Source organism: Neophocaena asiaeorientalis, unplaced genomic scaffold, assembly GCF_003031525.2.
Source record: "Neophocaena asiaeorientalis asiaeorientalis breed wild unplaced genomic scaffold, Neophocaena_asiaeorientalis_V1.1 scaffold64, whole genome shotgun sequence".
NCBI classification, from domain to species: Eukaryota; Metazoa; Chordata; class Mammalia; order Artiodactyla; family Phocoenidae; genus Neophocaena; species Neophocaena asiaeorientalis.
This window is the reverse complement of record NW_020185334.1, coordinates 5,364,158-5,375,235: the sequence shown is the minus strand read 5'-3', so window position 1 is coordinate 5,375,235 and position 11,078 is coordinate 5,364,158. Positions and strand designations below refer to the sequence as shown.

At 38.3% G+C, this 11,078-nt stretch overlaps 1 pseudogene; it reads left to right on the top strand.

Moving 5' to 3' along the window:
- The first annotated feature begins 6,164 nt into the window (after window positions 1-6,164).
- Window positions 6,165-9,985, top strand: LOC112393281 (thioredoxin-like protein 1 pseudogene; annotated as a pseudogene).
- The last annotated feature ends 1,093 nt before the right edge of the window (window positions 9,986-11,078 follow it).

Below are 11,078 nucleotides of genomic sequence, written 5' to 3'. Positions count from 1 at the left end.
CTTGAATACTGTAGCTTTGTAGTATAGTCTGAAGTCAGGGAGTTTGTTTCCTCCAGCTCCACTTTTTTCCCTCAAGACTGCTTTGGCTATTGGGGTCTTTTGTGTCTCCACACAAGATTTAAGATTTTTTGTTCTAGTTCTGTAAAAAATGCCATTGGTAATTTGATAGGGATTGCATTGAATCTGTATTGCTTTGAGTAGTATAGCCATTTTCACAATATTGATTCTTCCAATCCAAAAACATGGTATATCTCTCCATCTGTTGGTGTTATTTTTAATTTCTTTCATCAGTATCTTATAGTTTTCTGCATACAGGTCTTTTGTCTCCCTAGGTAGGTTTATTCCAAGGTATTTTATTCTTTTTGTTACAGTGGTAAATGGGAGTGTTTCCTTAATTTCTCTTTCAGATTTTTCATCATCAGTATATAGGAATGCAAGAGATTTGTGCATTAATTTTGTATCCTGCAACTTTACCAAATTCATTGATTTGCTCTAGTAGTTTTCTGGTGGCATCTTTAGGATTCTCTATGTATAGTATCATGTCATCTGCAAACAGTGACAGTTTTACTTCTTCTTTTCATATTTGGATTCCCTTTTTTTCTTTTTCTTCTCTGATTGCCATGGCTAGGACTTCCATAACTATGCTGAATAATAGTGGTGAGAGTGGATATCCTTGTCTTGTTCCTGATCTTAGAGAAAATGCTTTCAGTTTTTCACCATTGAGAATGATGTTTGCTGTGGGTTTGTCATATAAGCCCTTTATTATGTTGAGGTAGGTTCCCTCTATGGCCCTTTCTGGATAGTTTTTAGGACTTCCAAAACTATGTTGAATAATAGTGGTGAGAGTGGATATCCTTGTCTTGTTCCTGATCTTAGAGGAAATGCTTTCAGTTTTTCACCATTGAGAATGATGTTTGCTGTGGGTTTGTCATATAAGCCCTTTATTATGTTGAGGTAGGTTCCCTCTATGGCCCTTTCTGGATAGTTTTTATCATAAATGGGTGTTGAATTTTGTCAAAAGCTTTTTCTGCACCTATTGAGATGACCATATGGATTTTATGTTTCCATTTGTTAATATGGTGCATCACATTGATTGATTTGCATATACTGAAGATTCCTTGCATCCCTGGGATAAATCCCACTTGATCATGATCATGGTGTATGATCCTTTTAATGTGTTGTTGGATTCTGTTTGCTAGCGTTTTGTTGAGGATTTTTGCATCTGTATTCATCATTGATGGATGAATTTTAATTTTAATTTTCTTTTTTTGTAGTATCTTTGTCTGGTTTGGGTATCAGGGTGATGGTGGCTTCACAGAATGAATTTGGGAGTGTTCCTTCCTCTTCAATTTTTTGGAAGAGTTTGAGAAGGGTGGGTGTTAGCTCTTCTCTAAACGTTTGATAGAATTCACCTGTGAAGCCATCTGGTCCTGGACTTTTGTTTGTTGGAAGATTTTTCATCACAGTTTCAATTTCCGTGCTTGTGATTGGTCTGTTCATATTTTCTATTTCTTCCTTGTTCAGTCTTGGAAGGTTATACTTTTCTAAGAATTTGTCCATTTCTTCCAGGTTGTCCATTTTATTGGCATAGAGTTGCTTGTAGTAGTCTCTTAGGATGCTTTTTATTTCTGTGGTGTCTGTCATAACTTCTCCTTTTTCATTTCTAATTTTATTGATTTTAGTCCTCTCCCTCTTTTTCTTGATGAGTCTGGCTAATGGTTTATCAATTTTGTTTATCTTCTCAAAGAAACCACTTTTAGTTTTATTGATCTTTGCTATTGTTCTCTTTGTTTGTATTTCATTTATTTCTGCTCTGATCTTTATGATTTCTTTCCTTCTGCTAACTTTGGGTTTTGTTTGTTCTTCTTTCTCTAGTTCCCTTAGGTGCAAGGTTAGATTGTTTATTTGAGATTTTTCTTGTTTCTTGAGGTAGGCTTTTATAGCTATAAACTTCCCTCTTAGAACTGCTTTTGCTGCATCCCATAGGTTTTGGATCATCGTGTTTTCATTGTCATTTGTCTCTAGGTATTTTTTGATTTCCTCTTTGATGTCTTCAGTGACCTCTTGGTTATTTAGTAACGTATTGTTTAGCTTCCATGTGTTTGTGTTTTTAAAGGTTTTTTTCCCTGTGATTCATTTCTAATCTCATAACATTTTGGTCAGAAAAGATGTTTGATATGATTTCAATTTTCTTAAATTTACTGAGGCTTGATTTGTGACCCAGTATGTGATCTATCCTGAAGAATGTTCCATGCACACTTCAGAAGACAGTGTAATCTGCTGTTTTTAGATGGAATATCCTGTAAATATCAATTAAATCTATCTGATCTATTCTGTCATTTAAAGCTTGTGCTTCCTTATTAATTTTCTGTTTGGTGTATGTGTCCATTGGTGTAAGTGAGATGTTAAAGTTCTCCACTATTATTGTGTTACTGTCAGTTTTCTCTTTTATAACTGTTAGCAGTTACCTTATGTATTGGGGTGCTCCCATGTTGGGTGTATATACATTTATAATTGTTAAATCTTCTTTTTGGATTGATCCCTTCGTAATTATGTAGTGTTCTTCCTTGTCTCTTGTAACATTCTATATTTTAAAGTCTATTTTATCTGATATGAATATTGCTACTCCATCTTTCTTTTGATTTCCATTTGCATGGAATATCTTTTTCCATCCCCTTACTTTCAGTCTGTATGTGTCCCCAGGTCTGACGTGGATCTCTTGTAGACAGCATTTATATGGGTCTTCTTTTTGTATCCATTCAGCAAGCCTGTGTCTTTTGGTTGGAGCATTTAATCCATTTATGTTTAAGGTAATTATTGATATGTATGTTCCTACGAACATTTTCTTAATTGTTTTGGGTTTGTTTTTGTAGGTCCTTTTCTTCTCTTGTGTTTCCCACTTAGAGAAGTTTCTTTAGCATTTGTTGTAGAGCTGGTTTGGTGGTACTGAATTCTCATAGCTTTTGCTTGTCTGTAAAGCTTTTGATTCCTCCATCGAATCTGAATGATATCCTTGTCATGTAGAGTAATCTTGGTGTAGTTTCTTCCCTTTCATCATTTTAAGTATGTCATGCCACTCCCTTCTGGCTTGTAGAGTTTCTGCTGAGAAATCAGCTGTTAACCTTATGGGAGTTCCCTTGTATGTTATTTGTTGTTTTCCCCTTGCTGCTTTCAGTAATTTTTCTTTGTCTTTAATTCTTGCCAATTTGATTACTATGTGTCTTGGCATGTTTCTCCTTCTGTTTATCCTATATGGACTCTCTGCACTTCCTGGACTTGGGTGGTTTTTTCCTTTCCCATGTTAGGAAAGTTTTAGACTATAATCTCTTCAAATATTTTCTTGGGTCCTTTCTCTCTCTCTTCTCCTTCTGGGACCCCTATAATGTGAATGTTGTTGCATTTAATGTTGTCCCAGAGGTCTCTTAGGCTGTCTTCATTTCTTTTCATTCTTTTTTCTTTATTCTGTTCTGTAGCAGTGAATTCCACCATTCTGTCTTCCAGGTCACTTATCCGTTCTTCTGCCTCAGTTATTCTGCTATTGATTCCTTCTAGTGTAGTTTTCATGTCAGTTATTGTATTGTTCATCTCTATTTCCTTTTTCTTCATTCTTATATGTCTTTGTTAAACATTTCTTGCATCTTCTTGATCTTTGCCTCCATTCTTTTTCCGAGGTCCTGGATCATCTTCACTATCATTATAGATTTTTTTTTCTTTTTTTGCACTCATTGTTATTGGTATCCCCAGCCAGAACACAAAATTCACAACAGGAGTCACTCTGTCTTGTTTGCCATGATAACCCTAGGACCTCTGGGGACTTAATAAATATTTGTTGATTGAATGGGTTCCATACTCCACCTGCCCATTGATTTTTTTTCACCAGCAACAGCATCATGGTCTTTTCCCTTCAGCATTAGCCACAAGTTAATAAATCCAGCTCTGTTCCCCAAAACAAAATTTTGTGTTGATAAGGAATGACATGCATGCACTTTGAACCAATATTTGTGATTTTCTATCTTGGAGAAAGTTAACTAATAGCTCAGCCTTACAGAAAACATTTTCTATTATATCAGCTACATCTGGGGTTCTCCATACTTTTCCTAGAAAATATGTATAGGACTGGGGAAAGAAAAGGAACATCATTCAACTACAAAGCTTAGAAAACTCTTTTCATCTCCCTCTTGGCTCTACAGTAGTTATGATTAATGTATAGAATTCCCCCCTCCCACGGCTGCTCTTCTAGAAAGACATGGTACCAAACTGTAAGTTTCATACATCAAAATTATGACTGGCTTATTCATTTCTGTAAAACAAGTATGTAGAACAGCCCCTGGCATGTGGTTGGTGCTCAGAAAATGCAAATTGAATACCTATTGAATGGCCAGATTTATAAACATTTGCCTGTTAACTGGACAGAGTCTTGGCCCTTGAGAAGAAAGGAGTTGGCCATAGCATCCCAGAGTTAGCACTGCCAGAGTCACTAGGAAGAGAATGGATTTTTCAGACCTGAATGTTAGCACATTAAGGAGCAGAAGGCTGGAGATCATCTTTGCTTTGGTTTAATAATTTTATCTAGACCTCTTTATTCAGTAGAACTTAGCTCCCAGTAAGAGGTCAATTCTATAATGAGAAGTTTTGTTCTTCCTTTATTTTTGAGACATTTAAGGTCCAATAAAAGGGGTTAGGACTGACTTGGTGTCAGAAATTAAAAGGAAGACAAAACATTTGCATGTTTTGACAATAGCTTCACACTTACACCTGTGCAATCTTTTCTTAAACACTCTTGCAATTCACTGAGAATCAGGATTCCAAAATCCAGCCTGAAATGGTTTCCTCTGGAGGCTCATGTATATGCATTCCTTTCTTGCTTTCTTCCTGACTTCTGATTTTGCTTACATGCTTGGTAATCACCCCAAGGACGAGGAGGACACAGAGAGCAGAGTGTTGAGCATTGATTCAGTCAGCAGTTTGTGTATTTTCCTTCTTATCCTGGATGTGAAGCCCCATTCTAAAATTTGCAATTAAAACTAGAGCCTACCTTAAAGATAACATTATATTTTCCCCCCAATGGTCAAACTCTGCATAATAACATCAAATTGTATTCACTGTCTCTCCAGAGTGGCTCACTGCTTTTAATCAGTAAGTAGAAAAGAGAATGTTGTTCTTGGTTCTAGCTGTATTCCATTGCAAAAGCTCAAACTGCACTAAGGTGGAGATTGCAGTATTTCTGCAAGGGTTAGAAGGGATCACAACTATCCAAAATAGGTCAATATGCCCAGACCGCTGCATTTAATGTGGTGTCTAAGCCTCTTTTCTGGCTCACAGTTGTTTAAGAAGCCATTTTTCTTGGTATGTCCTGATAATCCCACCTCATTTCTGCCAAGGGCAGGACTGAATTAGAACAGCATGACCAAGGATAACCTCTAAAACATGATTTTATGTTGACCCCCTGCCATCCCCAGGAGATATGATGGTTTAAGAGGGCTATGCATCCTTTGACACTCTCCCACTAAGGGGTAGGGTCTGTGTTCCCACCCTTTGAAATCAGGTGGGCTTTGTCATTGCCTCAACCTAAGGAGTGCAACAGAAGTAACACTGAGGCTGCCGTGTGCCGAAGGTACCAGGTGGAGAGACCACTGAGAGAGAAGAGAGATGGCCAATGAGCCCCAGCTGTTCCAGCCCCAGCCATTCCATCTTCCTAGGTCACGGAATGCCATGCATGTGAACGTAGAAAACTTCAAGATGACTCTAGCTCTAGTTGCTTTCTGACTGTAACCACTGAGAGCTGGGAGCCAGATGTGCCCAGAGGAGCCTGGCTGACCCCAGAACCATGAGAGACACTAATAAATTATTATTGTCTTAAGACCCTATGTTTTGAGGTTGTTGGTTACATTGCAGTAAATACCTAGAAGAGGAGGCATCACTCATAATGTGATGTAGAACTGAACCCAGATGATTCTCCTGCCCCCACTAGATACAAGGCTGTGGTAGGCGGCACTGATGTGGGCACACAGAGACAAAGCAATGCCACATGGGACGTTGGAGCTGGTAGCTGTCTGCAGGCTATGATTTGATAGAGAATCAATGGAACCTCCCCAAGGGCACTACTCTGGCCCCTGACCGTAGTAACTGCTTCGATAGGATTTGCATCCTAGCAAACGTGCAGAATGCTAGAGATCCCCACGTACAAGGAGTTTCAAACTAGAAGCACTTGGGGTTTCGAGAAGGGACTGTCAAGGAGGTAGGGTGCAGAGCAAGCCTAGTGGGAACAACCTTTTCCTTTCCTCTGTTCTCAGGGTCAGGGCTTCTTTCCAGCCTCAGGGGTGGGACATGTGACTCCAGTGACCAATCAGTGCAACACATTCCTCTGGCCATTATGATTGCTGTAGGCTTGGACATGAGGTCTAGGCCAGCCAATCAAAGTGAATGTCAGGACCTTCACAGGGAATTCTGGGGAAACGATGTTTACTCTTCTTCACTAGTTTGGACATTAAAAGGATGTTACTCTGAGAGCTTCCAGTTGTCGTCCTGTGATGAGGAGGCAAGGATCCTGGGAATGGAGTAGAAAGAGGGAAAACAGAGGAGAGAGGAGGCAGACAAACTGATCTTGATATCTTTGTTTGTACCTCTGTATCCAGCTATGCTTGAAGCTGGACCTTCCTAGGTTATTTTGTAATTTGAGCCCATAAATTTATTTTGCTTGTTGACTTAAGGAACTAGAATCAAAAGAATATCAATGAATACATATATGCTTAGCTTCTTTAGAAGTTTATGTCTAGGAAAAGTTATTTCTGCTGCTAAAAATGTGTTTAGAAACAGCTGATATTAGTCCATCTGATTTAGTCCTTTTTGTTTTGCAAAAGGAAAGGAATAAAGTCAAATTAGTATCCTGGTCACCTGACATAATCCCACGTAATAATAATGATGATAAAGATGATGATGATGATACTAACATTCAGTGAGCCCTAATCCTGGGCAAGACAATGTTCTAAATGCTATGGATATATTAGCTCATTTAATCATCTCAATAATATTATAGGATACTCCATGATTATGCCCATATACAAATAATGGAATTGAAACACAGAGAAGATAAGTAACATTCCTCAGATCACACAGCAGTAGTGGTGAAGCTCGGATTGAACCCAGCTCATTCTCTTAGCTGTACCCTGGTGCTGTCTCTGACAAGGTAAAGTGATTTTTGAACAACCTCTGGGTTCTGGGCCCTTTGTCTTTTCACAGTGCCTCCATTCTTAAAGCATGGAACCCAGAAGGCCCATGTTAAATATAAGTGGGAGAGTTTCCATCACTGTGGATTTGCCTCCATCATCTCTTCTTATTCCAGCAACAAAGTACCTGTCTTACCCATATCAGCTTGGGTCTGACACATTTCCCAGAGGTGAGAAAATGCAGAGATCAAAGAGAAAATTTTTAACGTAAGTTGTCAGCTTGTTTCTGCTGCCAAAAATTCTCATGTTTAAAAGTATGGCACAATACTTTATTCTTCAATTCAAAAAAAATTAAATTATAGCTGACTCTCAGTCCTCTTTTCACTTGGGTTGAGGAAGATTCAGTCTCAGTGAGTATGAAGAGTCTTTGCTCCCACCCCCCCAGTTCCCAGAAGTTGTGTGCAGCATAGAATTTGGGGGGCTACCCCCCATGGTGTTTGGACCTTGTATGCTCCTTGTTCAGATGTGCATAGTCCTTGGAGGGAAGGTGTCTCTGACAGACACCTCATTGTCTGTTACTCTTGGGTGCAGGGTACTTTGTGAGACTAGTTTCCCAGAGGCTGGGGCCAAGCTTCCCTCATGGGCCTCACATCCATTTAATTCTAAGGAGATGCTAGGGTGCCAGATCGGAAGCCACCATCCCTTTCTTTGTCTCCGCTAATCTTCACCTCTCTGCTTTTACTATTTCTACCTTCCTTTGGATGAAGAACACAAGCACCCTCACTGCCCCCACTCCGTTCTTTGTAGCACTTTTCACATTGCATGGGTTTCAGCCTAAATTAAAATGGGCTTTTTAAAGAATTGTAGAGCTTTTAACCATTCAAGCATCATTTATTTTACTTTTCCCTTAAATACATTTTGAAAAATCTCTTAGAAGTCCAGTCAGTTTAGGGGTTAGTTAGTGTATATTTTAATTGACCATTCAATTTCAAATAAATATGGAGGAAATTATAACCCTCTTCAACAGCTCAACGACAATTTAAGGAGAATGAGAACCTGATTGAAACGATTAGGAACTTAGAAACCAGACTCAGATGTGGTCAGACGTGGTCAAAGAAAACAAGCCCAGGAATTTTTAAATCCTGTCTTATTTTGCTTTTAAGAAAAACGTTAAAACCACAAAATTAAAAGAGATATTGCCCTAAATTTGAAATGATTTAATAAACAGATTGGATGCAATTATTATAGTTGGCATTGAGAAATATTGATAACTAAAATTTTATCCTTTGAAAAATAAAAATGATCGTTCTCACCTAGCCTGTAGGCTAGAAGCTGGGAAAGAAAACATTTCAATAGCCTGTCCTCTGTTACATATGTTGATCAACCCATGTAATCAAATTCCTGATCAGATGGGCCATCTGCAGACAGCCCAAGAAGGAGAGTTTTCTATCAGCCCCATTTTATTTACTCCCTTTTTGGATTTGTGGACTTTACTGAATTTTGTGGTAGGTGAATAATAGCCTAATAAAACTATCCCAAAAACTATTCCAAAAATTAATATATATATATATTTATATATATATATATACACACTATATATGTATATATATAAATAATGTTATAAAATATATATAAAAAACTATATATAATTTTAAATGTATAACACATTATAATCAATATAGTGTGTATTATATATCTCATACGTATAATGTGCTGTTAGTTGTATCTTACATTATATATTGTATAAATGCATCTATGATTACATCATATAAAATTATAGGCCTTCTCTTCCCTCATCTTTCCTCTCCCCCTCCCATCCCGCCCCCTCTGCTGCTCCGCTCTCTGGCCTGACTCGGCACTGGGGAACCCTGGAGAAGACGCCAGGGTCGCCACCTCCTTTGTCCAGGCCTAGGTCTTCCTGAGCCTCCCCCCTTCCTCTCCAGGGCCGCCTTCTCCTTCAGTTTTGAAGCCAGTGGTGTTGTGGCCACCCTGCCAGGCTCTCTGAGAGTGGTGGGTGTGAAACGGGTCAGGAGTGACCTGGATTTCCAGACTCACTATGGTCAAATTCTCCATGCGAGGGTGTAGACCGTGTTTAAGGATTGCCCCAGCATTCAGCTCTATGTGTAATAAGTATCCACAAGCAGTTTCCTTGGAAGTAGGTGTACATCAGTGTCAGAGAACAGCTGCCACCAACAATATGTCAGCAATACCTACATTTTTGTTTTTTTGAAACAAAGTGAGAGTTGATCAGTATCAAGGAGCAGATGCTGTGGGACTAGAAGAAAAAACCAAGCAGCACTTAGAAAACAGCCCTGGAAGCAATGAGGACACAGATATTCCAAAAGGATATATGGATTTTATGCTTTTTTATTAACAAATCTGGCTGTGAATGTCTTAATGAAAGTGAGAGCATGGATTTGACAACTGTTTATGAAAAGACATGACCTTCTTGGAATCTGATTGGGATGGACAGCTGCTTATTACTGTAGTTTTCAATCAGCCTGTTAAGCTTTATTCAATGAAATTTCAAGGTCCAGATAATGGTCAGGGTCCGAAATACGTAAAACTTTCTATCAATTTACCCCTATCTATGGATTTTGAAGAGGCAGAAAGAAGTGAACCAATTCCAGCTCTGGAACTATCAGAGGATGATATTAAAGAAGATGGTATTGTCCCACTTCATATGTTAAGTTTCAGAATGTTAATAGCATAACTATATTTATTCAGTCCAATCAAGTGAAGAAGAAACAACTAGAATTTCATATTTTACTTTTATTGGAACTCCAGTCCAGGCAGCAAACATGAATGATTTCAAATGAGTAGTTTGCAAAAAAGGAGAAAGCCACTAAGGTACAAAAGACACTGGAAGACCATATTGCAATCAGATCTACAGCTCTTGGATAATTGCTTGATTCTCGCCAGAGACCTTCTTTTTTCTTAAATTTAATTAAAAAAATATGTAATTGATTTACAATGTTGTGTTAATTTCAGGTATACAGCACAGTGAATCAGTTATACATATATATATATATATATATATACACTCTTTTAGATTATTTTCCCATATAGGCCATTACAAAGTATTGAGTAGAGTTCCCTGTGCTATACAGTAGATCCTTATTCATTATTTATTTTATATATAGTAGTGTGTATAAGGCTTTCAATATTTCATTCATTGCCATTACCAATAAATCATTGCCTTTGTTCAGATGGTAAAAAAAAATATTATAACAAATAATTGGGCAAGTTATAAAGTTGACCCTTGTACAAGCAAGGCTAGGGGCACTGACCCTCTGTGCAGTTGAAAATCCAAGTATAACTTATAGTCAGCCCTCTATATGCACATTTCTTCTGTATTCGCAGTTCTGTATCTGTGAATTCAACCAACCTCGGATCTCTTTTTTTTTTTTGGCCACACGGCTCGCAGGATCTTCATTCCGTGACCAGGGATTGATCCCAGCCCTCAGCAGTGAAAGTGCAGAGTCCTAACCACTGGATGGCCAGAGAATTCCCAACCTTGGATCTTGTAATACTATAGTATTATTCAGTGAAAAAAAAATCCAAGTTTAAGTGTACCCACACAGTTAAAATCCATGTTGTTCAAGGGTCACTTGTAATTGTTAATGAGCCCTTTACCTCCCCTGCTCTGGTTTCAAAGCTGAAGACACCTAAATTCTTTTGACCCCCACAAAACTTCCTCCTTTCATAAATACGCCACCCCGACTTTCTCCACAGGCCTGACAGTAAAACAAACAAACAAACAAAACACAAAACAAAACAAAAAAACTTTCCCTGAGACTAGTCCATCCCTGTGTCAGGTTGTTTTTGATTTGTTTTGTTTTGTTCAGTACATCATGAGGTCAAGAGCCCTAAAGTCAGCCTGCTGAGCCTCTAATCCTGGCTTCACCCCTT